The sequence below is a fragment of the Schistocerca cancellata genome, chromosome 3 (genome assembly GCF_023864275.1).
Source record: "Schistocerca cancellata isolate TAMUIC-IGC-003103 chromosome 3, iqSchCanc2.1, whole genome shotgun sequence".
NCBI lineage: Eukaryota > Metazoa > Arthropoda > Insecta > Orthoptera > Acrididae > Schistocerca > Schistocerca cancellata.
The window spans coordinates 176,306,262-176,332,025 of record NC_064628.1 but is presented as its reverse complement, the minus strand read 5'-3'; positions in this window follow the sequence as shown (position 1 = coordinate 176,332,025).

The following is a 25,764-nucleotide window of genomic DNA, read 5'->3' as shown; positions in this document are numbered from 1 at the left end:
CTTTTTATGTGTCCCAGCTTGGTCCGTCATGGTTTACTATGTTTCCATGGTGGCAGTATTACTTTACCTCGTCTGCCTTGTGATCACCAGATTCAACGTTAAGTTTCTCACTATTTTCATTTCTGGTACATCTCGGTACTTTAGTCTTTTCTCTGTTTGCTCTCAGTCCATATTATTCAATCATTAGAGGATTCATACTGTTCACCCGATCCCTAATTCACCTCACTGAGGTTACCAATGTCATCAGCGAAGCTTATCGTTGGTACCCATACACCCTAAGTTTTAATTCGACTATTGAACGTATCTTTCGTTTCCATCATTGCTTCTTCGATGCATAGATCGAACCGCAGGAGCAAAACACTACATCCCTGTATTCCACGTTATTAATGCGAACACCTCACTCTGGGTCCAGCAGCCTTATTATTACCCTTGGTTTCTTGTACTTGATGTGTATTACCAGTTTTTCTCTACAGCTTCTTTCTACTTTTCTTAGAATTTCAAACTGTTTGCACCATTCGAGACTGTCCAACATTTACGCCTGAGTTTTGATGTTTTACACACATTAAAATAAGTTTTGCATCACCTCGGTTCCGAGAGTTCCGGAACCTGTACAGTAAATTGGAATAGAGATCCATCTCCACCCTTTTTATTGCTCGTGAAAACCACTGATTGCATTTTGTGTCACCATACAGCGAGACATTCAGAGGCGGTGGTCCAGATCGCTGCACACACCGTTACCTCTAATCCACAGTAGCACGTCCTCTTGCATTCATGCATTCCTGTATTCTTCGTGGCATACTATCCACAAGTTCATCAAGACACTGTTGGTCTGCAGGCTATTGCGCACCGTTTGAGTCGTGACACGACGTCCTGTGGCTGCACAAAATGTATTATTAAACAGGGTGGCGTTGATGTAATTGCTCCTCGGAGCCATAATCCATAGGTAACGGTCATCCACTGCAGTAGTAAACCTTTGGGGGCCTGAACGAGGCATGTCGTCTACATTTCCTGTCTCTCTGTATCTCCTCAATGTCCGAACAACATCGCTTTGGTTCACTCCGAGACCCCTGGACGCTTTCCTTGTTGAGAGCCCTTCCTGGACCAAAGTAACATTGCAGACGCGATGGAACCGCGGTATTGACCGTCTAGGCATGGTTGAACTGCAGACAACTCGAGCCATGTACCTCCTTCCTGGTGAAATGACTGGAACTGATCGGCTGTCGGACCCCATCGGTCTAATAGGCGCTGCTCATGCATGGTTGTTTAAATTTTTGGGCGGGTTGACATCTCTGAACAGTCAAAGGGACTGTGTCCATGATACAATACTTACAGTCAACGTATATCTTCATGAGTTCTGGGAACCGGGGAAATACAAAACTTTTTTTGGTGTATGTATTTCTGTTATTGCTTCTTCGATGCATACACCCTATGGGGTTTTTAATTAAGGAAATTGATGTTTTCCGTTGAGTCAGTGTGTGATTTCGAGGCTGTTTTATAACTTTCTGTCAAATTTGAGGATCATACTGACACTTTGAATTTACCTGATATCAGGCTCTTCCATTAATGTACCCTTCAACTCGTGGGACATGGGATAAAATTTGTGCTGATATTTTGAGCGAGGGAACGGGGTTGAAGTAGTTGCGTCAATGGGTGATCAGTTTCAAGCCGTCACCGTGTTTGAACAACAAGTTGTAGTGTAAGCAAGTGTGGGTGGACACAAGTAATGAGCCCTTGAGTAAATGTATTGAGTGGATCGGAACAGCTGTTTTTGTCTTAGAGTTGCAAGTACCCGAGGGTCATATTGTCGATAAAACATTAGAACGGATTATCCGAGGATCGATCTCGCATCACCTTTGCCAGTTAACTCCACCTTTGATCAATTTAGTTTTTTGGTTTCTAGCACTGAAGGACTTAGTTACGCTGATAATCAGGGCTTCAATCGTCTTTTGGTTCTTTGAGGATCAGTGGCTGTTCGGTGCAACTTAAATTCGGTAGTGTCCCGCTACAACGATCTGAAGTCTGTTTTCGTTGCTGGCAGGTCGGACATTTGTTCGTGCATGACCGGTTCGGCGAAAAGCGGAGGTGGACAGTTGACGGTGTCGGCATTTAGAAAAAGCATTCATACTTTCCTTTCCTAGGCGTTGTCATCGAATGGGGGGTCGTAGTGGGTGAGCACTTAGCATTTGTGTGTGCTCAGTACAACTACGAACCAGTGTGGGTCCTTGTTGATTCTGTGAGCTCAGTATCGCTGCTATACTACCTTTGGTACCTGGAGTATCGATTTTTATGTAAGTTCACTCCGTTACGAACTTCTTCTCGGGAGTGTTGATCGGTTAGCGACCGTCACCTGCTTTTAATCGGTGTTTTGGTGGTTAGTTTGAGCACTGCGAAATTTTCCTGTCCGGTAAAATTGGTAGTGTGCCTTTACCTGAAATTTATTATCGTTTCACATGGTTCTCTGGAAATAAGTGATTCACCGTTTTGGATTTGAACCAAGCCTCTTACCAAATTCCGCTGGCAGAGAAATCCAAGCACACTACCGCCTTCTGTACTGATTGGATCATTTTTTAATTTAAAAGTGTTGTGTTTGGTCTGTCGACAGGCGAGGCTGTGTTATCTATGTTACTGGACAGGATGCTCGGCAACTTAAAATTCAAATGTGTATACAACTATTTGGACGATGTTGTTATCTGTAGTCCTATGTTTGGGGAACGACTGTGGTATTTGGAAGCAGTGTTGGAAAAGATTAAGGAAACAGTTTGGTCGTAGAACCTTCTAAGCTCACCTTGGCACGCCGGCAGATTTCCTTTGTTGGCCAGTGAGTCTCTCCCACAGGGATGAGGATTGATCAGGAGCGTACGAAGGATCTGCAGAAATTTCCACCTCCTTTTAACAAAAGGGGGATTGCCAAATACATTGGGATGGCCAAATATTTCCGCAAATATGTGCCTAACTTCTCAAAATTTTCCGCCCGTCTTAAAGAATTACGCAAGAAAGGAATTCATTTCCGTTGGGACCCAACTCACCAGGCATCCTTCGAAGGTATTAAGCAGGCAGTTAGTAACCCGTCCATCCCTAATATGTCAAATTTTTTAGTTTTTCTTTGTACTCCAAACTGACGCCTCAACTTACGGGGTAGTAGCAGTCTTCCTCCAAGAGCAGGAAGAGAAACGTAGACCGTTGGCCTCTGCATCTAGAGGGTTGTCCCCAGCATAGCTTAAGTATTCTATCTTCGAATGGGAGGTACTAGCAGTGAATGTCACTTTAGAAAAGTTTGGGTTTTACCTTGAGCACCGTGGATTCTAGCTTGAAATTGATAAATCCCGCAGTTGGGTGTTGATGCCCCAACATAACAGAGATCTTATAGTTCGCTGGTCCGTCCGAATATCGGCTTTCCAATTTAGTGTGAAGCATATTCGCGGCACCGACATTGAGTGGCTGACACCAAGAGTCGTTCGTTTGAAGTTGGTGTTCAACAGTCGGAGAAGTATTCCAGTCCGTAGAATTGTGTAAGTGGGATTGTACTTGAAGTCCCAGAACTTTTCGGTGACCTCAGGCTAAGATAGGATATTGATGCCAGGATTAAGGCCATTAAGGATAAGCTATTGCATGGGGAATAGGTAGCCGCTCATCTCATACATAAATTCCTACTTTTTGTCACTGGGCAGGGTCATGTACACTCCTGGAAATTGAAATAAGAACACCGTGAATTCATTGTCCCAGGAAGGGGAAACTTTATTGACACATTCCTGGGGTCAGATACATCAAATGATCACACTGACAGAACCACAGGCACATAGACACAGGCAACAGAGCATGCACAATGTCGGCACTAGTACAGTGTATATCCACCTTTCGCAGCAATGCAGGCTGCTATTCTCCCATGGAGACGATCGTAGAGATGCTGGATGTAGTCCTGTGGAACGGCTTGCCATGCCATTTCCACCTGGCGCCTCAGTTGGACCAGTGTTCTTGCTGGACGTGCAGACCGCGTGAGACGACGCTTCGTCCAGTCCCAAACATGCTCAATGGGGGACAGATCCGGAGATCTTGCTGGCCAGGGTAGTTGACTTACACCTTCTAGAGCACGTTGGGTGGCACGGGATACATGCGGACGTGTATTGTCCTGATGGAACAGCAAGTTCCCTTGCCGGTCTAGGAATGGTAGAACGATGGGTTCGATGACGGTTTGGATGTACCGTGCACTATTCAGTGTCCCCTCGACGATCACCAGTGGTGTACGGCCAGTGTAGGAGATCGCTCCCCACACCATGATGCCGGGTGTTGGCCCAGTGTGCCTCGGTCGTATGCAGTCCTGATTGTGGCGCTCACCTGCACGGCGCCAAACATGCATACGACCATCATTGGCACCAAGGCAGAAGCGACTCTCATCGCTGAAGACGACACGTCTCCATTCGTCCCTCCATTCACGCCTGTCGCGACGCCACTGGAGGCGGGCTGCACAATGTTGGGGCGTGAGCTGAAGACGGCCTAACGGTGTGCGGGACCGTAGCCCAGCTTCATGGAGACGGTTGCGAATGGTCCTCGCCGATACCCCAGGAGCAACAGTGTCCCTAATTTGCTGGGAAGTGGCGGTGCGGTCCCCTACGGCACTGCGTAGGATCCTACGGTCTTGGCGTGCATCCGTGCGTCGCTGCGGTCCGGTCCCAGGTCGACGGGCACGTTCACCTTCCGCCGACCACTGGCGACAACATCGATGTACTGTGGAGACCTCACGCCCCACGTGTTGAGCAATTCGGCGGTACGTTCACCCGGCCTCCCGCATGCCCACTATACGCCCTCGCCCAAAGTCCGTCAACTGCACATACGGTTCACGTCCACGCTGTCGCGGCAAGCTACCAGTGTTAAAGACTGCGATGGAGCTCCGTATGCCACGGCAAACTGGCTGACACTGACGGCGGCGGTGCACAAATGCTGCGCAGCTAGCGCCATTCGACGGCCAACACCGCGGTTCCTGGTGTGTCCGCTGTGCCGTGCGTGTGATCATTGCTTGTACAGCCCTCTCGCAGTGTCCGGAGCAAGTATGGTGGGTCTGACACACTGGTGTCAATGTGTTCTTTTTTCCATTTCCAGGAGTGTAGTTAGCTCGTCCAGCCTGTGTTCTGATACTTTCATCGTACGGCGCTTGGAGGACACCTAGGAGTCCACAAAATGATTGCTAGTATTACGCGTCATGTTTCTTGGCGTACCTTATAGAAGGATGTCCGGCAGATGGCGAGTGTGAAGTCTATAAGAGAGAAAATTCTACCACCGGTAAAGGTCTTCTGGAATCCACTAGAGAAATTTAGCCCATGGATAAGTGGCTCATCGATTATACTGGTCCTTTTCCACGCAGTCGCAATGATAACCAGTATGTGCACGTGGTGGTGGACGCCTTCCCACGCTTCTCTTGGTTAATTCCTAGTCACAGGGGATTGACCCCTATTACGATTCAACATCTGTCACGGATAAATTCCATCTCTGGCCCGCCGAAGTGTTCGGTCAGTGATAATGACCAGGTTTTTAATTATAAGTGCTTTAGGAGACTTTGTTTTCAGCAGGCTCTCTGTCGCCTCGCACCTATACCCTGTTATCTTGAATCATGTTTTGTCGAACGTGTTAACTGAATCTTGAAAGGGGATCCTGTTGCCTTCAAACCCAATTCTCAGCGTAAATGGGACTGCTCTGTGGGAGGCTTAATTTTGCCTTTAATGAGGCCCATCGTGAGTCGTTGAAACCTCCCCATGCTTCTCTTGTATTGAGCTGTCAAGTTAACCCACCTCTGGCCAACTTGTGGTCAGTTAACGATTTGCTCCCTGACTGTATTCACGCTAAGGTTCTGCATGAGACCTGAGGAAACGCGTCGTTATATTCAGTGAGCCCATGGGAGGTTGGCCAATCGTTACAATCAAGGACGTAGAGAATTTAGGAGTTTTTAGGTTTTTTGTGCACAGTGCAACTGTTAGCCAAAAAGAGGGAAAATATGTTCTAGTTACCTTCTTCCGTTATCTGTTGGAGTGGCTGTAGTGCTGTTATCGCGGTCACGAGTTGGTGGTAGTTACGAACTCTGACTGAAGGCTTAGCTGTTTGCTTACGGGAACTCATGAAGGAATGAGCCTGGTTAGTGTCACCTTCCTGGCCAGTGATGTGTATTTACTGAATTAATCTGAAGGCCCACCAACTCTTCTATTCTAGATAACAAGCTGCTGCCTTCTCTGAACTTACCTAAGCTGGCCAGCTGTTTGCTTTATACTTTGCATTTGTCGGCCACATCTCCAATCGTTCTGGGTATCACCAACGTCTCTCTTCTGGTTCAATACGGCTACGTGGAGTTGCCGGCCTTGGTTTCTGTCCAATACCTTTTTTTGCCCCTGGCAGCTCGGTCCTTACATACTGACTTTCGTTTTGCAAAGGCGCCGTTCTGTATCGCACCCGTGTTATATTTACTTTCAGTCTGTGTTTACTTAAACAACTTCTCGACTAGTGGTCTGGAACCGGCTGTCAACACACGCCTTCGTGCTCGTGTTTTACCGGCGTAAGGGCCACTTGTAGAAGACGACGCCGGTCTGCTGGGAAGGAGGGACGCCCAGACCTAGCGACAACCGAAGAACGATGACTCGGGAAACGGCTCACCGAATCAAGAGTTACGTAAAGCAGTTATACTTAATAGAACGCTTGCGTTGGAGGTGTATTTTGGAGGGTGTTTCTCAAATGACTGTTTTCTTTCTCAAATGATTCATACCACAAGAATTTTCCTATAGTTTCTTTAACTGAAACGACTTGTAGGATTTTATTAAGTATGCTGGAATAATTCAGACATTAATATTTTAAAGTAATCATACATAATTTGAAGCTTGTCTGGAGAGTATATGTTTGGGTATCTCTTAAATGGTTGTTTTTTCTCAAATGATTGATACCTTAGGAATTTTCTGTTGTATCTTTAACTGATAGAAACTGTAAGATTTTATTATGTATGGTGGAATCATTTAGACTTTGATATTTTAAAGCAATCATACGTAATTCGAAAATGGCCTTGAAATTATTTATGTTGGGGGGAGTTCACTTAAACGGTAGTTTTTCTTAAGCGGTTAATACTTTGAAAAAAAAAAGAAAAACAACCTGTTGGTTATCACTGAGAGTGAGGTGTGAGTTTTGATGGTTATCACTTATCTTAGGAAATTGTGAACTTTCCTAAGCGCTTTAGACAGGCTGTGGGTTATGCTACGTGTTTGTTAAATTACATCATATTTTTAAAGCACTAGGAATGTTTTTCTGACGGAAATAGTTGGGTTTTCATCATCTTGTGCTGCAGTTCTTCTTCTTGTCTCCGTGCATGCTAGAAAATGGGATGAGAAGTTCAGCCTTATGCAAGACACCTTTTTTCTTTTGTTTCACCCATACATGTTTCAGCACTTTTGTGCTATCATCAGTGGGTTAGTATGGTTAGTATGGTTGAATCCAGGTATTTCCATCGCAGCTCTTCAACAAATATCAGAACACAACCATCAGACTTCATAAAACCATACTAACCCAGTGAGGATAGCACAAAAGTGCTGAAACATGTATGGGTGAAACAAAAGAAAAAATGTGTCTTGCATAAGGCGGAACTTCTCATCCCATTTTCTTAGCAAGAACGGAGACAACAAGAAGAAATGCACCACAAGATGATTATTTCTACACCAGGCCAGGTATTTCCATCGCAGCTCTTCAACAAATATCAGAGCACCACCATCGGACTTCATAAAACCATACTAAACCACTGATGATAGCACAAAAGTGCTGAAACATGTATGGGTGGAACAAAAGAAGAAAGGTGTCTTGCATAAGGCGGTACTTCTCATCCCATATTTGGGTTTTGCTTAAGTAAAGTGTGTAAACTAAAGGTTGAAAGATGTCTTGTATGAACCTTGCCTAACGGTTCACGTTCCCTTCGCCTTGTTTCTAAATCTGTTATTACGTTCTGTTTGGCCATATCAACACACTTCTCTTGTCATTAATGAATAGAGTATTCGCTGTTACTATCTGAAATTTGTTGCAGAACTCCATTATTCTATCTCCTCTCTCATTCCTGCTACCCTATCCATATTATCCTGTAGCCCTTTATTCTATTCCTTCCACCAGAAATGCTTTCCAACCCCAACAGTGTCCTCACATACTTTCTCTATATCTTGTTCTGCAGCTTGTGACATTAGCATGTATACTTTGTGCTATGTGCGCGTGACGTTTTTTTCTGTTATCGATTGTACCAGCGCTAAATGTCTCTGTAGCCCCTTTCTGGGATATCAGAGAACGCTTGTGCTGTTAAGCAGCGGCGGACAGGATATATACCCACGTGATAAGCTTGCGGCAGGGCGCTTTATGTACCGTTTTTCGTTTGTCGTACTGCTCAACATTGAATGTCTTCCTACCTCAGTATGGCGTCTGCTCTCTGTCCCTTTTCTCTGCAATCGTCGATACTTGCTAGACGAGGAAAAAGCAGCGTTTACGAAAGACGTCACCGTATATCTATCCTGCAAAATCCGCGTAAACTCTAATAGAATTTCAGGTCCAGCAATCTCTCTTTTATCGGGATTTCGTGTGGTAATATGATGCATTTGACTGAAATGAACATCCTATAATTTTCAGGCTAGTAAAGTTTACTGAAGAATAACAAGACTTTAGGCGCTACCAAGTCCACATTTAGTGAAAAACTATTCTATCATTTTTAATGCTCAGTCAAACAACAAACTTCGGACGCAAAGCAGCCAGAGTTTTACATAAGTCCAACCCAACTGAAGACGTGATCTCACAGTCGCAGATCAGCTGCTATCAATGAGATTAACTTTCGGTCCTTTTCAGTGGGTTTCCTTAAAAGAAACTGCTAACCAAATACTCCGCTCGTAACTATCCAACAAAACAAACCAAAAGCGCCAAAATTTCATCAAGCTGTCCGTAATTGCAACGGCTTTCATTACGACTCGTTTTAAATGCGCAGCACTCAATAAATCTTCATCTTACACATAATGAACACTGAGACATTTAACATGACCTTTGCACGTCCGAAGCTGGCGAGCGACGCTCTCGATGCCTCCCTCACTCACAGCATATGTAACAAATTTTGTGTGCGGGAAGTACTTATTTCTGATTGGCTGACCAGTCTGACAGACCAATGAGAATGCACCTTCGAGATCATTCTCGTGGCAAAACTCACCTAACCCAATCACTATTTAGAAACGCATTTGCGTCTTCCAAAATACAAATACTAACACAATACTTAATATAACAAAACGAAAATAAAATAAATCTTGAAAATAATTTAGAACACGATTGCACTTTAAACTGATACTCTGGATGCCTTCTTCAAAAAGCAATCACACCTAGACATACGTCATCAGCAATGTGGGTAAAACACATCTTTCCCTTGTTCCAATTACATAATGTACATAATGTATTACTGAATTTTTTTAACGCATGGCCCACATACACACTCTCACACTATCCCATATTTTCATGCAACAACATCATAAACAGACATTAATTTTTCCTGAATTTTAATGTATGAAATGAAAAGTAATTAAAGTTTTGAAAATAAAAATCCAAATAATTGATCGGCTACCTTGAGAACTTCATTAATGATTTCAAATGATAACAAAAGACAAACTGTTATTATTTATAACTTAATTTTTCACTCTGAGTGTCAGTTTGGGATTGGGGGGGGGGGGTGGTAGTTAGGTAATTTTCTGAATCTCCCAAACTATAATCTGAACAACTTTGAAATTTGGAGGAGATCTTCTGAATAACAAAAAATAGTATACGAAGTTTAAACATAATCGGTTATTGTGTAATATGTTTTATTTAGATTCGTAGGGGGTATGAATATATGAGACAGAATTTCGTTCACACGCTGGCTAATAGCGACAGTTGTGCTATGAGTCATGGCTAAGACACAAGTTTGAAGCCTCCTGTGCGTTCACTGGGCTCCACGTGTAGGTATCGTACTACAATAAACGCTATCCAGTAATAAAGTGTGACGTCACAAGCTGTCAACAGAAAATCGGCAGGCAGCTGTGGTTGTTGGAGGTTGTGTTTACTGGGAACGTGTTAGCACTCTGTTTTGGACAAACATTGCTGGAAAGTGGTTTCCTCGCCTGAGGAGTTTTCAGCATGTTCACACTGGTTGGGAATTTAATTGGCAGCTACTCGTCCGTTAAAGGAATCAAGTCTGTTCAAGGGAACCGTTGTCAGCACATATGGTGAACCGTGGTGAGGTATTTTCGCGAAAGACTTATTTTGTACCTTATATCTGCATCGTGCTTGCTTTCGCACGTTCTTGTTTTTTGTGTCATCACTCCAGCCTGCTATTGAGAGCCAACGTGGTTGTTTGGTGTTTTTAGTATAATGGATGTTTGCACGAACCGTTGCGATTATGCATCAAGCTTTTTGTGTACCCTCCAAATTACTGAACAGCGTGGACTCTTTGTAGAGTCTTGGAGGAGCTATTCCTCATTTCACCCTGTAAATATTTTTCTGCCATTTTAGAATTTTGTACTTTCTGTTATTCCTTAACGTGCCAGTTATTACCTATTATTGTCTTACACTTTCACGAAAGAAGTTTTAAGGTGGTCAGCCTTTGCTCTCTCAACACAAAAGAACACCCCGCCAGAGTAGTTGTCACCGCAAACTACTCCCAAGAGGTTCCTGCATCACTTTTCCTCACTTCTAAGGCTATGCACCACTTCATCACAGCAATCTTAGAAAACATGCACACGTACCGTTGTCCTCAGGCACTCCAGTAAGTTTCCCCTGAACCCCAATTAGTTTTCCAGCTCAACGTAACAACCACTTCTCCACCAACTACACATAATTAAACACCCTACTCCCCAGTTTAATCTAACAATTGCCACATCCTGCTCTCTCAGACCAAGCAACATGTCACCCTCTTCTCTAATTACCCAAGCACCTTGAAACTCACTCATCCTATCGCCCATAGCGTCCCTATTCCCTTCCCATTTTGTATGAATTCTCTCATCTCTAATCACACTTAACACCATCTACTGCCCAGATTCCTTCAGTTATCTATTCTACGACTACCAATATACGCACTCCCTTGTTCAACGCCGGCTACTGTGGGCGAGCGGTTTCAGCGCTTCAGTCTGGAACCGAGCTACCGCTACGGTCGCAGGTTCGAATCCTGCCTCGGGCATGGATGTGTGTGATGTCCTTAAGTTAGTTAGGTTTAAGTAGGTCTGAGTTATAGGGGACTGATGACCTCAGATGTTAAGTCCCATAGTGCTCAGAGCAAATTTGAACCATTTGAAGCATCTTATTCAACACGTCTGCATTTATCCTATTACCACAAAAGTTATCACACAACAGCATACGTCACCTCATGACATAATCCGTCATAACTAATTTTAATAACTATTTGTTGCCAAGTTTAAATAACTTATGAATGAATAGTAATATATTGGGCCTCTGCCAAATCACCCTCCAATTAAGGTACGACATTAAAAAGAAGGTAAAAGTAAATGGTATTAGCATATATCTTCCTCACTTAACTCTTTGCAGAACACTTCTATGCATGCTGACCCTTGTGTCCTCCAAACTTACGCTGTCCTCAATACGACCTTCGCATTTCCCAGCAGTTCAGCATAGTCTGTGATCAGTTAAACTGTCAATTCGTTCCCTCTTTCTAGGTCATATTGTTATGCTATGAACATTTTGCTTTATTTTGTTTAGAATGTAATCTGTATAGGAGGAAAGGCGCTGGTACAAACAGAAAGGAAAAACGAAGCCAACAAGCAGACATCTAATCCGAGTTGTTCAGACTCACCAGGCACATTGAATTCATTTAAATGGGGACTAATCTTCAAGAGCATGGCACTGCACCGAACTGTACTCTCCATCTGTAACAGAACAGACCAGAGTAGATTTTTGACCAACCACACTGGTACAAAATAATGACTTCAGAAAAGCTTTTCAACTATAATGATGTATTAATTGGAGAGGAAATCTAGAGCGGCTACACGGGACCAATCCTAATAATATTAAAAGGCATTTATTTCGGGAAATTCATTATATCTCTTATATACTTAATTACAAACTGTCGTAGTGGACGTCGGACGATTCGAGAAACCATGATCTAACGACTTGTTTTGCGATCGTGTCGTATATTGAGAACATATTGTCAGCTGGAACTAAGGAACTTACTAAACTTGGTGACGGATTCTGTTCAATGGTCTCTTACAAATGCATCAGTTCTTTAAGACAGACAGTATCTAGTTTGGTGTAATGTAGCAGCATAAAATAAAATGACATTTTGAAGTAAAATAGAGTGACTTTGTATGAATGATAGTAGGTCACAGCCCGTGTTACCGTAAGTGACTATAAAAGTGACATGCTGATGCACCCATGTGTGGCATCCGATTCAATTTCCCTCAAGGGAAAATGGAGTACACTTATGAACTTTAAGTTTCCCATCTCAGCTTTCATTTCACTTTGTGGAACACGCGGTACAGAACGAACATGGTTGAACTGTGAAGTACATAACTTGCGCCAGTTATTTACTTTCTAGATGGTTTAGAATCGAATTATTAATTACGTATTCGTAAATGTAATGAGTGCTATTGTGTGCTTACTCTACAACACATAAAACTTTGTCCTTCAAACGTTTATTATCTTTCGTATTTTGATTTTACAGAGTGTTATCTCAAAGGCGATACTGAATTGTTTGGACAATGGAGGAAACTAGTTTTCATCCTATCAGATCTATTATGCTTCAGGCTCAAAGCTCTGTTAGGTTGCTAAGAGGATTTCGTGATCGTAAGCGCTGACATAGGATTTACTGGTAGAGCTTTGCAGACGCTGCAAATCCAGAGCCCCTCTTACCTTATTAATTCAGTGCCGCGCATTCTTCAATACCAGACCACGGCCTCTGGTTTGACAATCACATTGGTGGCTACCATTTGCATGTGATTACCCTCGCCTGTCTTGCAATTTTGTCTTCTGGAACTTTGCATCTCGAAAGATCTCATCTGTGTTTAAAGTTACTTAATGACGTTTTGTAGTGCGTTAGAATATGGGGCGTATGATTGGCAGATTCTTTGATCATCTTAGAATTATTGGTTTCAGATTCCAAGTAAAATCGTTATTATAGTAATCTGTGTCTCATTTTGACACCGAAGTTATTATAATATTATTACAGAGAGGATATTAAATTCTTAACAGGACAGTTCCGAAAATATTCATGACGCTATGTTCATCGGAAACATGTGGTTCTTCGATCTGTTGGGTGTTCCACTTAAAACATTCCTAACTTATATACGTATCATCAATTTATTATAATTATGCCGATACAGACTGTCTCTCGGCCTCAGTATTCAGTTTGTTCCTGTACCCAAGTAATGCCATAGTGTTTTTGCTAATAACTGCGATCTGTCTCTTTACTTCTACGCAGACAACACTTAATGACTATCGTGTACCAAAACTACTGTCTAAAACATATCGAAACTACTCGTCTTTCATAAAAATAATCGACGCACAATGTAAACTGATGAACAACCAAGATCGCATTAATTACTATTTATTATTAACGACCACTTTCGACAGCTGAATCTCTCGCTCCTGATCTTCAAAAAATTTTGGATATAAATCGTTTTCCATTATGAGTTTATCACATACGCCGCGACATCATTATGGTGGAGAATGTGTTGTTGTGGTCTTCAGTCCATAGACTGGTTTGATGCAGATCTCCATGCTAATCTATCTAGGGCAGCCTTCTTCATCACCGAGTAACTTCTATAACCTACATCCTTCTAAATCTTCTTAGTGTATTCATCTCTTAGTCTCCGTCTATACTTCCCTCCATGCCTTAGAATGTGTTCTACCACCCGATCCCTTCTTCTAGTCAAGTTGTGTCTCAAATTTCGCTTAATCCCAATCTATTCAGAACCTCCTCATTAGTTACGTGATCTACCCATCTAATATTTACCATTGTTCTGTAGCACAACATCTGGAAAGCTTCTTTTCTCTTCTTGTCTAAACTATTTATCATCTATGTTCATTTCCATACATGGTTACACTCCATACAGATACTTTCAGAAACGACTTCCTGGCGCTTAAATCTATACTCGATGTTAACAAATTTCTCTTCTTCCGAAACGCATCCTTTGCCATTGCCAGTCTACATTTTATATCCCCTCTACTTATATTATCTTCAGTTATTTTGCTCCTCAAATAGGAAAACTCATCCAATACTTTATGTGTCTTGGCATCACCTGATTTAACTCGACTACATTCTAATATCCTCGTTTTACTCTTGTTGGTGTTCATCTAATATCCTCATTTCAAGGGACTGTCCATTCTGTTCAACTGCTCTTCCAAGTCCTTTGCTTTCACTGACAGAATTACAATGTCATCGTCAAACCTCAAAGTTTTTATTTCTTGTCCATGGATTTTAATTCCTACTTCAAATTTCTCTTTAGTTTCCTTTACTGCTTGCTCAATATTCTGAAGGAAAATATCGGGGATAAGCTACAGCTCTGAGTCACTCCCTTCTCAAGCAACGCTTCCCTTTCATGCCCCTCGACTCTTGTCACTGCCTCCTGGTTTCTGTACAAATTGTAAATATTCTTTCGCTCTCTATATTTTACCGCTACCACCTTCAGATTTTTCAAGGGATAATTCCAGTCAACATTGTCCAAAGCTTTCCCTGAGTCCACAAATGCTAGAAGCATAGCTTTGCCTTTCCTTAAACTATCTTCTAAGATAAATCGTAGGGTCGCTATTACCTCATGTGTTCCACCATTTCTACGGAATCCAAATTGATCTTCCCCGACGTCAACTTCTACCAGTTTTTCCAATCTTCAGTAAGGAATTTGTGTTTGTATTTTGCAGCCGTGACTTATTAAACTGATAGTCGTGTAATTTTCACATCTGTCAACTCCTGCTTTCTTTGGGATTGGAATTTTTATATTCTTCCTGAAGTCTAAGGGTATTTCAACTGTCTCATACATATTGCTCACCAGATGGCAGAGATTTGTCATGGCTGTCTCTTCCTAGGCTATCAGTAGTTCTGATGGAATGTTGTCTGTTCCTGAGACCTTGTTTCGACTTAAGTCTTTCTGTTCTCTGTCAAATTCTTCATGCAGTATCATATATCCTATTTCATCTTCCTCTACGACCTCTTCAGTTTCCAAAATATTGCCCACAAGTACATCGCCCTTGTATATGCCCTTTATATACTATTTCCACCTTTCTGTTGGTGGAGAATGTACAGCACATTATATGTTGGTTAGTCGAAAGTGATATTATTTGAAGATGAAAAGCACCTTGTGCTGAGTGGCATATAAGAGCACTCTGATGATTACGAGTATATTGTTTTACTTTTGAAAAATCTATGTATAACTAGCTGTATAGTCTCCACCATTATGACGACATGACACTAGTATTAACATTATAATGCTACACTATTTATAACAAAAAGTTTTTTGACGATCAGAAGACGACACTTTCAACGGTCAAACCGGTTTTCAATAATAAATATGAATGAACAGAATCTTAACTATAACTATTTTTTTAAGTTCAATATAGATCATTCCTTCTACTTTCCTAATGTGAGAAACCTCAGTCACACAGTCAGATCCGGCTTAAATCGATCCAGAGTACAAAAGGAGCTTTCTACCCATGGCTTTGCCCCCTCACGCACATGTCAAATATATTTATCTTATTTATTCACATATTTCCCTGTTTTCTCTAGGGAATTTCATACTGCAGTTTCATTTTCACGCAGCTTAATGTCATATCACTTGAATTATGTGTCGTACGATGATGTATTTGTGTCGGTACAGTCAGCATATGCAGATCCTGTCTGCCAAATGAAGTGCGAATATAGTTAGTAGTAAAGATGTAATATACTAAACGGCGTTGCATGTTGCGGCAGATCTTAATACATTAATGGCGAAAATATAGCACGTGGTAAATGTTTTTTCTCTCCCCACTTTGTGGGTTTTGTCAGAAAGAAAGTTTCGTAAATGATTGATATTACGCTGTAATGTTTGTTGCAAGGCACTAAGTGTACTGATTCCCAAATACTGTATGAATGAAATCTGGGTATCCATTTTTCATGGACTGCACTACATTTTCACCCCCACCCCTTTGATATGTAAGTGGTTCATACGCCGACAGCGATTCTCTCTAGACGATAAGTGTTATGTGTATCGAGTTTGAGTGAAATCGGTCCAGTGGGTTAGAAGAAAATATGGAACATGCAAACATACACAGAAGTTACATCCATTTTTATAATGTGTATCGATACAGAACCTTTTTTAAACGTTTCAAGCGTGTGTCCCAATACAAATGTCTATATTATGACAAGCGAACTACAGCCTTCGTCCATTAGTGGGTAAATCAGATTTGCATTTCATCCGAGTAGCATTCTTATTCCTTTTTCGAATCCAGGTGTGGGTAGATACCTTTAATGCTATTGGTTCCAGGAAGGACTATTAAGTACGCTCCAGAGCGAGGTGTGTTTGCAATTTCAAATGGTCCAATGTAAAGCATTTGCAATTTCCTATTCTTTCTATTCGTAAGGGAAGACATAGGGTATTCTTTAAGTAGAACGTAATGGCCAGTGTCTTGTTGTGGCACTCTGACCAATATTTTGTTAAATCAGTACTTTCTTTTGTGGTTCGTTTAATGACGATAGGTCTATCACTGATAGAGTAGGTTTGATACGGATAAAAATTTGTCAGTTTGGGTGGCTCCATGTCACACTGTTATTCTCGGACTATACCTGATGTTTCGTCAAATACATTTACTTCTTTCAACAGCACTCTCGTCAAATTATTACATTGTTCATGGTCAAGTATGTAGACTGCTTTACTTTACTGATTACCAGTTCCTTGATATTGGGTGCAGAGGTCAATTCTGTAGCTACTCATCTATATTGTTAATTCCACACTTATCAAATGAATCACTAAGTACTGGCAGTATTTACTATGGCCCTTAATGATTGTCGCATTCTACTTGGACCCCGAAACCGTCAACATCAACGTGACATCTCCCAGCTGAAAAGTCTATCATAGTGTTACCATCATGGAGCAACTTTGTTCCTAATATGCATCCTGTCTCCAATGAATCTGCCACTAAGCATATGTTTAATATCGCTAGATTTATTAGGCAAATCGCACAAAGACCTGCCACTTGACGTTGAGATATCTAGGGCCTGTCCCTCACAAAATCTTGCAATCGCTAAAGGAAAAGGCGGGTACATGCATTTTATCGCGTATCTTTTTGCATAAATATTTCGTGTAGGTGGTGCTGCACAACCTTAATGAAGGTTAAAATATGCGCTATGGAACACACGTCTCTGTCAGTGTTTTTTACTAAAGATGACCGATGTAAGTCTAGGATGAGACCATCATCGGCCCCAAAAATATCTCACCTATGTATTTACACTATTTGAATAGCAGTTATTAGTTGTAGATTGACTCATCAGTAATATTAGTTGTATATGAGTAGAATTTACAGTCTGTTAACCTAAGACATGCTCGTGGATACTTGTATCATATACTGAATTGAGTAGTAAGAGTAGAGTCTTTCGCTATACTTTCATTCATTAAGCACGAAAGTATCACAGACACGATCAAGCAACTGCGGTGGCAGACGCTGTAGGAGAGACGTTCGGCACCACGGTGTGAATTACTGTTAAAGATCCGCGACTCTATGTTCCTAGAAGAATCAACCAATATAATCCTTCATCGTCTGAGCATCGCACGGAAAGACCATGAAGTCACAATTAAAGAGATTTCAGCCCATTAGGAGACTTACATGCAGTCGTTCATACCGCGAACTATTCTCAAATGTAACAGCAAAGGGGTGAGTAAAGGTGGTGCACAAATTAACCTCCGCCACACACCACTAGATGGTTTGCGTCGTATAGATGTAGACATAGCTATTTAACGCTACGTTAACTCTAATGATGATAAAATTTAACTCGCATTAATGATACTTTTCTACAATGTCTTATAACTGATTCGGCTGGGGTAGCTATCATGAATGTGCTGTATTCTGTCCTGATTTACAACTATTGTAACCAGTCCTTGGTATAGCGACTGGTGGCTTTTGGTGTGTGATGACGTCCGAGCTGGTCCCATCCATGTTCTATTGGCGCCTGTTCTCGCTGGCCACAGGTACGCCTCAACATAACCAGTTTTTTGAGACATGTTCCAAGCATAGTAGAACTTCATCCTTTTAAAAAATTTCACCACGATTCTAATGAGACCTAACTCTTGACTGCGGAGGACGTCTGTGACGTACGTCTGGGCGGTCAGCGTTCCCTCACTCACGCTGTAATTTCAGTAAACACGAATAACACTAATTCTGTCGTTTGTCTAAGCTACTTCAGAAAGAGAATTGCACCGCTAATTAAATCTTCCAAACATCATGCCTTTCTATAGGTGTGGATATGAAGTAGTTCGTGGAGTTTTTTGTGAAGTTTATACTGATTATTGCACGCACACAGGCGTTTAAGAGAATCACTACTTACGCAATACTTATGCCAGTGAAGTGGAAGAAAAGCTGATAACAGGTTCAATGGGATGTACCACTTGTCACTAACTTTACATTGGTTTCCTCGTATGTAGACCAACCGAGGTGGTGCAGTGGTTAGCACACTCGATTCGCATTCGGGATGGCGACGGTTCAAATCCGTGTCCGGTCACTCTGATTTACGTTTTCTTGATTTCCCCAAATCGCTTCAGGCAAATGTCGGGATGGCTCCTTTGACAGGGCATGGCTGACTTCCTTCTCCATCCTTTCCTAATCCGTTGGGACCGATGACCTAACTATCTGGCCCCTTTCCCCATATCAACCAACCAACCTCGTATGCAGATTTACACGTAGAACTGTGAATATTTCCTCAAGCTCGCCTTTCACGGGCTTCATTACGTTTCATACATCAAATTTTTCTTCCTCTGCTCTAAGGTGTCACTCAGGAATGGGAATGTCCCTAATTGTAACAAAATCCTTCCTTCAGTTCAGGATGCTGTGCATCTTCCTTGAAATTTGATACACTCCAAACCTAAATAAATGGAATGCTTGCTGTGAAGTAGATGTTTCTGCAAGATGTGACGCTTTCTAAACATTTCCATAGATTTAAGATTAACTCCAATACGTTGCAAGGCTTTCAGAATATAAAACGGTGAGACATGTCAAACAACACTCATTACATTCCCTATCAGGAAAACCTTGTGTGATACAAAATTTGTTATAGTCATTTCACCAGTATCTAAATAGGTACGCCCTCGAGAAGCTGCCCTCCTAAGATATTTGATTGTTTAGTGGATGTAACACACAAATATGGAACCCCTAATGAAAGCCCTTTGCTGGCAAAAGAAACAGCAAAATTAGTTTTCCTGACATTGACGGGAGCTACTGACAACAAAATTAACACTATTGCAAGTTTGACTAACAGGAATTCCATTAACTAATAACGCTTATTATAATGAAAGGACTAAATGAAAGACTATCAGATGATACGAAGCCTGAAACTTTAAATAAATAATTCAGAATACATTCTTTACGAAGGTTAAAGCCCAGACCATAAATAGATCAGGGATAACATTTACCCAAGACGAGAGTTGTAGCCGCATCGAGCTGTAAGGTCGCTGCAACTACAATGTAAAACGGCAATGGAGATGTTAATTCAGTCCCTCTTCTAGTCATATCAATAGTAGTAAGACTATTGAGCGCTACTACAATGTTTCAAACCGATCTGAAGTTTTAAATGTTTTCCAATATCGACTTGAAGTACTAGTCAGAATTTCGAACTGAAGTAAAATAACATTTACGGTTCAGCCAGACAACGGAGCAGTTATTGTATGTGAAATAAAAGTAAATCGTTTGATACCTGATTAGCGCTGGGACTTAGCCTTCGTGATCTGTGATTGTCACATACATCAAAGGACACAGCAATATACCAACCGACGACATAAACTCTATTATTAGCTTTGAATGGGAAACAGCTATACGGGATCACGAACAACTTACAGTTACGCCTTGTTGTCGGAAGTTGTAGTCAATGTAAGAATCACGGATGCAAATAGACTGATGACCCTGAGTGCAGGTTTAAATAATTACGAAGTTCAAAATAAACTCCAATATATCCTTAATGCTTCGTGTCGGCTACGTCATTTAATGGAAATTTACTGTGTAATCGTGAATTAAATATTTCTTCAGAGAACGCAGATGTTAAATGTGTTAGTGATTTTATTAACAGTGAACAGCAAGTTCTCACCATAATACGACGCTTTCTGTACGTTGTCCGAAGAGTATTTAATCTCTGGGATTACGTCGTATTAGCTGTTGAATCAACACAGCATCGACGCCTTGACTCTGCTGTATTAATGAATACACTCCTGGAAATGGAAAAAAGAACACATTGACACCGGTGTGTCAGACCCACCATACATGCTCCGGACACTGCGAGAGGGCTGTACAAGCAATGATCACACGCACGGCACTGCGGACACACCAGGAACCGCGGTGTTGGCCGTCGAATGGCGCTAGCTGCGCAGCATTTGTGCACCGCCGCCGTCAGTGTCAGCCAGTTTGCCGTGGCATACGGAGCTCCATCGCAGTCTTTAACACTGGTAGCATGCCGCGACAGCGTGGACGTGAACCGTATGTGCAGTTGACGGACTTTGAGCGAGGGCGTATAGTGGGCATGCGGGAGGCCGGGTGGACGTACCGCCGAATTGCTCAACACGTGGGGCGTGAGGTCTCCACAGTACATCGATGTTGTCGCCAGTGGTCGGCGGAAGGTGCACGTGCCCGTCGACCTGGGACCGGACCGCAGCGACGCACGGATGCACGCCAAGACCGTAGGATTCTACGCAGTGCCGTAGGGGACCGCACCGCCACTTCCCAGCAAATTAGGGACACTGTTGCTCCTGGGGTATCGGCGAGGACCATTCGCAACCGTCTCCATGAAGCTGGGCTACGGTCCCGCACACCGTTAGGCCGTCTTCCGCTCACGCCCCAACATCGTGCAGCCCGCCTCCAGTGGTGTCGCGACAGGCGTGAATGGAGGGACGAATGGAGACGTGTCGTCTTCAGCGATGAGAGTCGCTTCTGCCTTGGTGCCAATGATGGTCGTATGCGTGTTTGGCGCCGTGCAGGTGAGCGCCACAATCAGGACTGCATACGACCGAGGCACACAGGGCCAACACCCGGCATCATGGTGTGGGGAGCGATCTCCTACACTGGCCGTACACCACCGGTGATCGTCGAGGGGACACTGAATAGTGCACGGTACATCCAAACCGTCATCGAACCCATCGTTCTACCATTCCTAGACCGGCAAGGGAACTTGCTGTTCCAATAGGACAATGCCCGTCCGCATGTATCCCGTGCCACCCAACGTGCTCTAGAAGGTGTAAGTCAACTACCCTGGCCAGCAAGATCTCCGGATCTGTCCCCCATTGAGCATGTTTGGGACTGGATGAAGCGTCGTCTCACGCGGTCTGCACGTCCAGCACGAACGCTGGTCCAACTGAGGCGCCAGGTGGAAATGGCATGGCAAGCCGTTCCACAGGACTGCATCCAGCATCTCTACGATCGTCTCCATGGGAGAATAGCAGCCTGCATTGCTGCGAAAGGTGGATATACACTGTACTAGTGCCGACATTGTGCATGCTCTGTTGCCTGTGTCTATGTGCCTGTGGTTCTGTCAGTGTGATCATGTGATGTATCTGACCCCAGGAATGTGTCAATAAAGTTTCCCCTTCCTGGGGCCATGAATTCACGGTGTTCTTATTTCAATTTCCAGGAGTGTATATCAACATCCTCGCAAAACCGTGAAGTGACATAGGCCTCAGTGATGGACTTTATAATTCAAGATATCTTATTAGCTGCGTTTGAACTCTCATTCGCAACCGGGCATAAGAACTACAGTTATCAAGTTCGCGTAAGCTTATCAGCCTGTAGCGAACACGGGAAACATATATGGCTAACTGTTTTAGATCAAGCGAGTTGTTGTGGTACCGAGTGGTGCAGACGCTGTGGTTTCGAAGTAAAGAAGACCGACAGACTTCGAACATCAGTGCTTCAATTTTAAACAAGGGCTGCTTACACATTCCGGCGTGCTGCTCCATCGACACGCTGATATCAGTATAAGGGAGACAGTGCCTGTAACTAATCAACCAAGCGAAGAGTTCGTTTTTAACAGTTACAGATCGGAATCGCCGCGTTCGACGGACGCTGTTCCATGTCAACCAGACTGGTACAACCATCACCATCGAGCCGACACAAATTAAACGCCACAAGGTTTATCCAGTCGGTATACAATCCTGTCTTTTTGAGAGTGCTTTTCTTTAAATAATTAGCTGTGGAGCATCCATTAAAAGCTAGGGTAACAATAAATCACCCAAACAGCGCGCAACCTACCTAGGTAAGCATTAAGACTGTGGTGGGGCAGGTTTCTTTCTCGTTTGCGTTAGTTTCACCTCAGCCACCCAACTCTTCGGCGCGCGTCACACCTTAAGACATAGTGTTACTGAAAGAGTTCTGTACAACTGTACCATAATTGGACACGCCTAGTGACACACAACGTTCCACCATCGCACCGCATAGTGACCTAAAAGACATAAAAGAGGGCTGACAGTTTTTACCAGCTCCCACCTCATGTATCCCAGGTCGAAATTTCAGCCTAAAGCTAACGTAGCTTGACTCATGTCATTTAGATCCTCACTAACTGGCACGACTCAGGAGGTACGTCTGGTTTAACAAATTCCACAAGCGTCTTATGCCTTACACCAGTGTACTTCTAATATGGGAGGAATATAGCGTATATGGATATACATTACGCTTGTCTCGTGTATCTTCCTTAAATGACATAATGTAATAGAGCGCATGCGCGTTTTTTTTTTTTTTTTGACGGCATATTTATTCCCGTAGGTACCGCAGGGTGAAGACAACGTCTGGGAAGCAATTTGTGCGTAAATCTGTAGATATAATGTCTTATTTAAATTTTCCATGAACAACTTTCCAAGTTTTCCGTGCTCTGTTTCTACAACTTCTCAGTATACTGTGACTGGATTAGCATTAAAATAAGTTTTACATTAAAATGAATTCTCCAGATGTTGTTTCCGTTTCATAGAACAGAGCTTAACAGTTTGGGCACCCGTGAAGGGGAAAGGGACTCGAGGAGTGGGAGCGGGAAGGATTCTCTCTGTCTCAGGAGATTACAGGAAAGACCGAGAATGTGTCTAATGTAGGAGCTAGCTTACCTTAAAAGCAGCGCACATTAGATGGCGAAGTCAAAGCGTTGTGTTTCTTAAGCTATAAGGACATGAGTTTTAATTGTCTTAAATACAAGTTTAGGCATGAGGCCCAAAAAGGAAACAGGTAAGTATTTTTATTTATTTATTGTTTTATTAATTTATGTAACCTGACCTAAGTAGGGCCGTAATAACCTATTTTTCATCGGATCAGCGTTTCACATATACGGCACGCCACAATTACCTATGAAATAACAATTTTAATATGACAAATAAGGTTAAAATGATCTGTGTGTCGATAGAGACCATTTCAGTAAATAATACTGACTATTAATAATGACAGTATTTCTACTACTGCTGCTGCCCCCACTATAATATTAAGAAGAAGAAGGCAGTTCATAAAATGTTCCGAGCTTTTTTGCCCACCGATGAAATGACAGAAGCAGGCATTCGTAGTGTGAATAAGGTTACGACTGAAGAAATCCGTATACAAGCTGTAGAGTATTGTCTCGCGTAAAGCCACCAAAAAGTAATTTAACTGTCCGTGAGAGGAATGTCATAAAACGCCTGAATGAGATCGACATTGGTATCATTCCCCGCTGACATAGGAAATGCAGCAGTTGTTTTGAATCTCACCGACTATTATAAAAAGTTTAACCAGTTATGAGATCCACAGACATATAGGAGGCTAAGTAAAGAGCCGGTCGGTGTGGCCGAGCGGTTTTAGGCGCTTCAGTCTGGAACTGCGCGACCGATACGGTCACAGGTTCGAATCCTGCGTCGGGCATGGATGTGTGTGATGTCCTTAGGTTAGTTAGGTTTAAGCAGTTCTAAGTTCTTGGGGTCCGATGACTTCAGATGTTAAGTCCCATGATGCTCAGAGCCATTTGAACATTTTTCTAAGTAATGACCCCGCTGATAAAGTTTTTAGAACTGTTACGCGGTTGATAAGGAAGTTCTCTATGGAAAAGAGCGTTCAGGCAAGTCTCTTCAATACAAGCGCTAGCACTAAGACTTTATGGATTGCCGAAAGTGTACAAAGAACATGTTCCTCTAAGGCCTATAGTGCGTGGTATTGGTTAGCCTGCCTATTCAATTGCCAAATTCTTGACAACATTATTACGACCAAATGTGGGTGAATCTTATTCGTATATCAAGAATTCGGCACATGTTATTCGTAAATTAAACGGCACAGTAGTACAGCCGTAGGACATATTGGTTGGTTTTGTTGTGGAGTCGCTATTCACTGTGGTTCCAATCAATGAAGTGTTGCAACAGCTGAATCGAAATTTTCCTCCCGATGTTGAAGGGCTATTTAAATATTGCCTCACAACCACTTATTTCTAATGAAACCTAGACTTTTACGAACAAATCGATGGTTTCGCTATGGACATCCCCTTAAGGCACTTTATAGCGAAATTCTTTACGGAAAAATTCCTGGTGCGTGCATTGAAAACTGCTAACAAGAAAGCGAATATTTGGTTCCGTTACGTGGATGATACGTATGTTTTGTGGCGGCATGAGAGTGACGAAGTGGTTCGTTTTCCCAAACATCTGAACGGGATCAGTCCAAGATTTAGTTTACCAAGAAGGAGGTCCCAGGCAGAACATTACAATTTCTGGATGTGTTAGTTTTCAAGAAAGATGATGGTAGTTTGGGCCACACGATTTATCGAAAATCCACGCACACGGATCGTTACCTACACCGGGATTCAAACCACTACCCACAACAAAAACGAGGCACCAAATAAACGATGAGCGATAGGGCAAGGAAAATCTGGGAACCACAGCTGTTTGACGCAGAATTTAAACATTTGACCAATGTTTAGCTGAAAAATGGTTATTCGCTTGCTGAGGTGAAAAGAGCGTTAAGACCACTGCGTAAAAATCAAAGCGATGCTCAAGCGCCGGTGAAATCGAAAGTATTCCTGCCATTCATTAAGGACATGACCAACTGCATAGGAAAGATCTAAAAAAAAAGAAGCATCACGGTAATCTACACACCCACACGGAAGATACAAGATTGCCTGAAATTAGCCAAATATGCTCGCCAACCACAGGAAAAACTGGAATTTATAGGATTCGGTGTAGTTGTGGTATTTATAGGATTCTGTGCAGGTCTGCAACATGGGGAGGAAAAAATCCGATTCAGCAGCACTGCAAAAATAACTGTCTAAAAACGACTCGAAAGACACAATGGCAATTGCAGAAGAGGAGAGACTGGCAGATTAGCTGTTGCGGAATGTGCTTTACAGCCAGCAGACCACGACATTCATATTTATAAGTCTCAAGTACTGCAGCCACAAGCGGATACCATGAAAGGCTATAGAGAGAGGGCACAGAGACTGTGAAACTCCCCAGGAATTTCAATAGAAAGGAGGAGGGCGTGAAATTGAATGAAATTTTGAATTCGCTGCTGAAGAAAATGTGTACCAGTTTTCCGCCATGGCATAATAGCAACAGCGGACAACGTCAGTCGACAACGGCCAACTGCACTCGCGTAGCC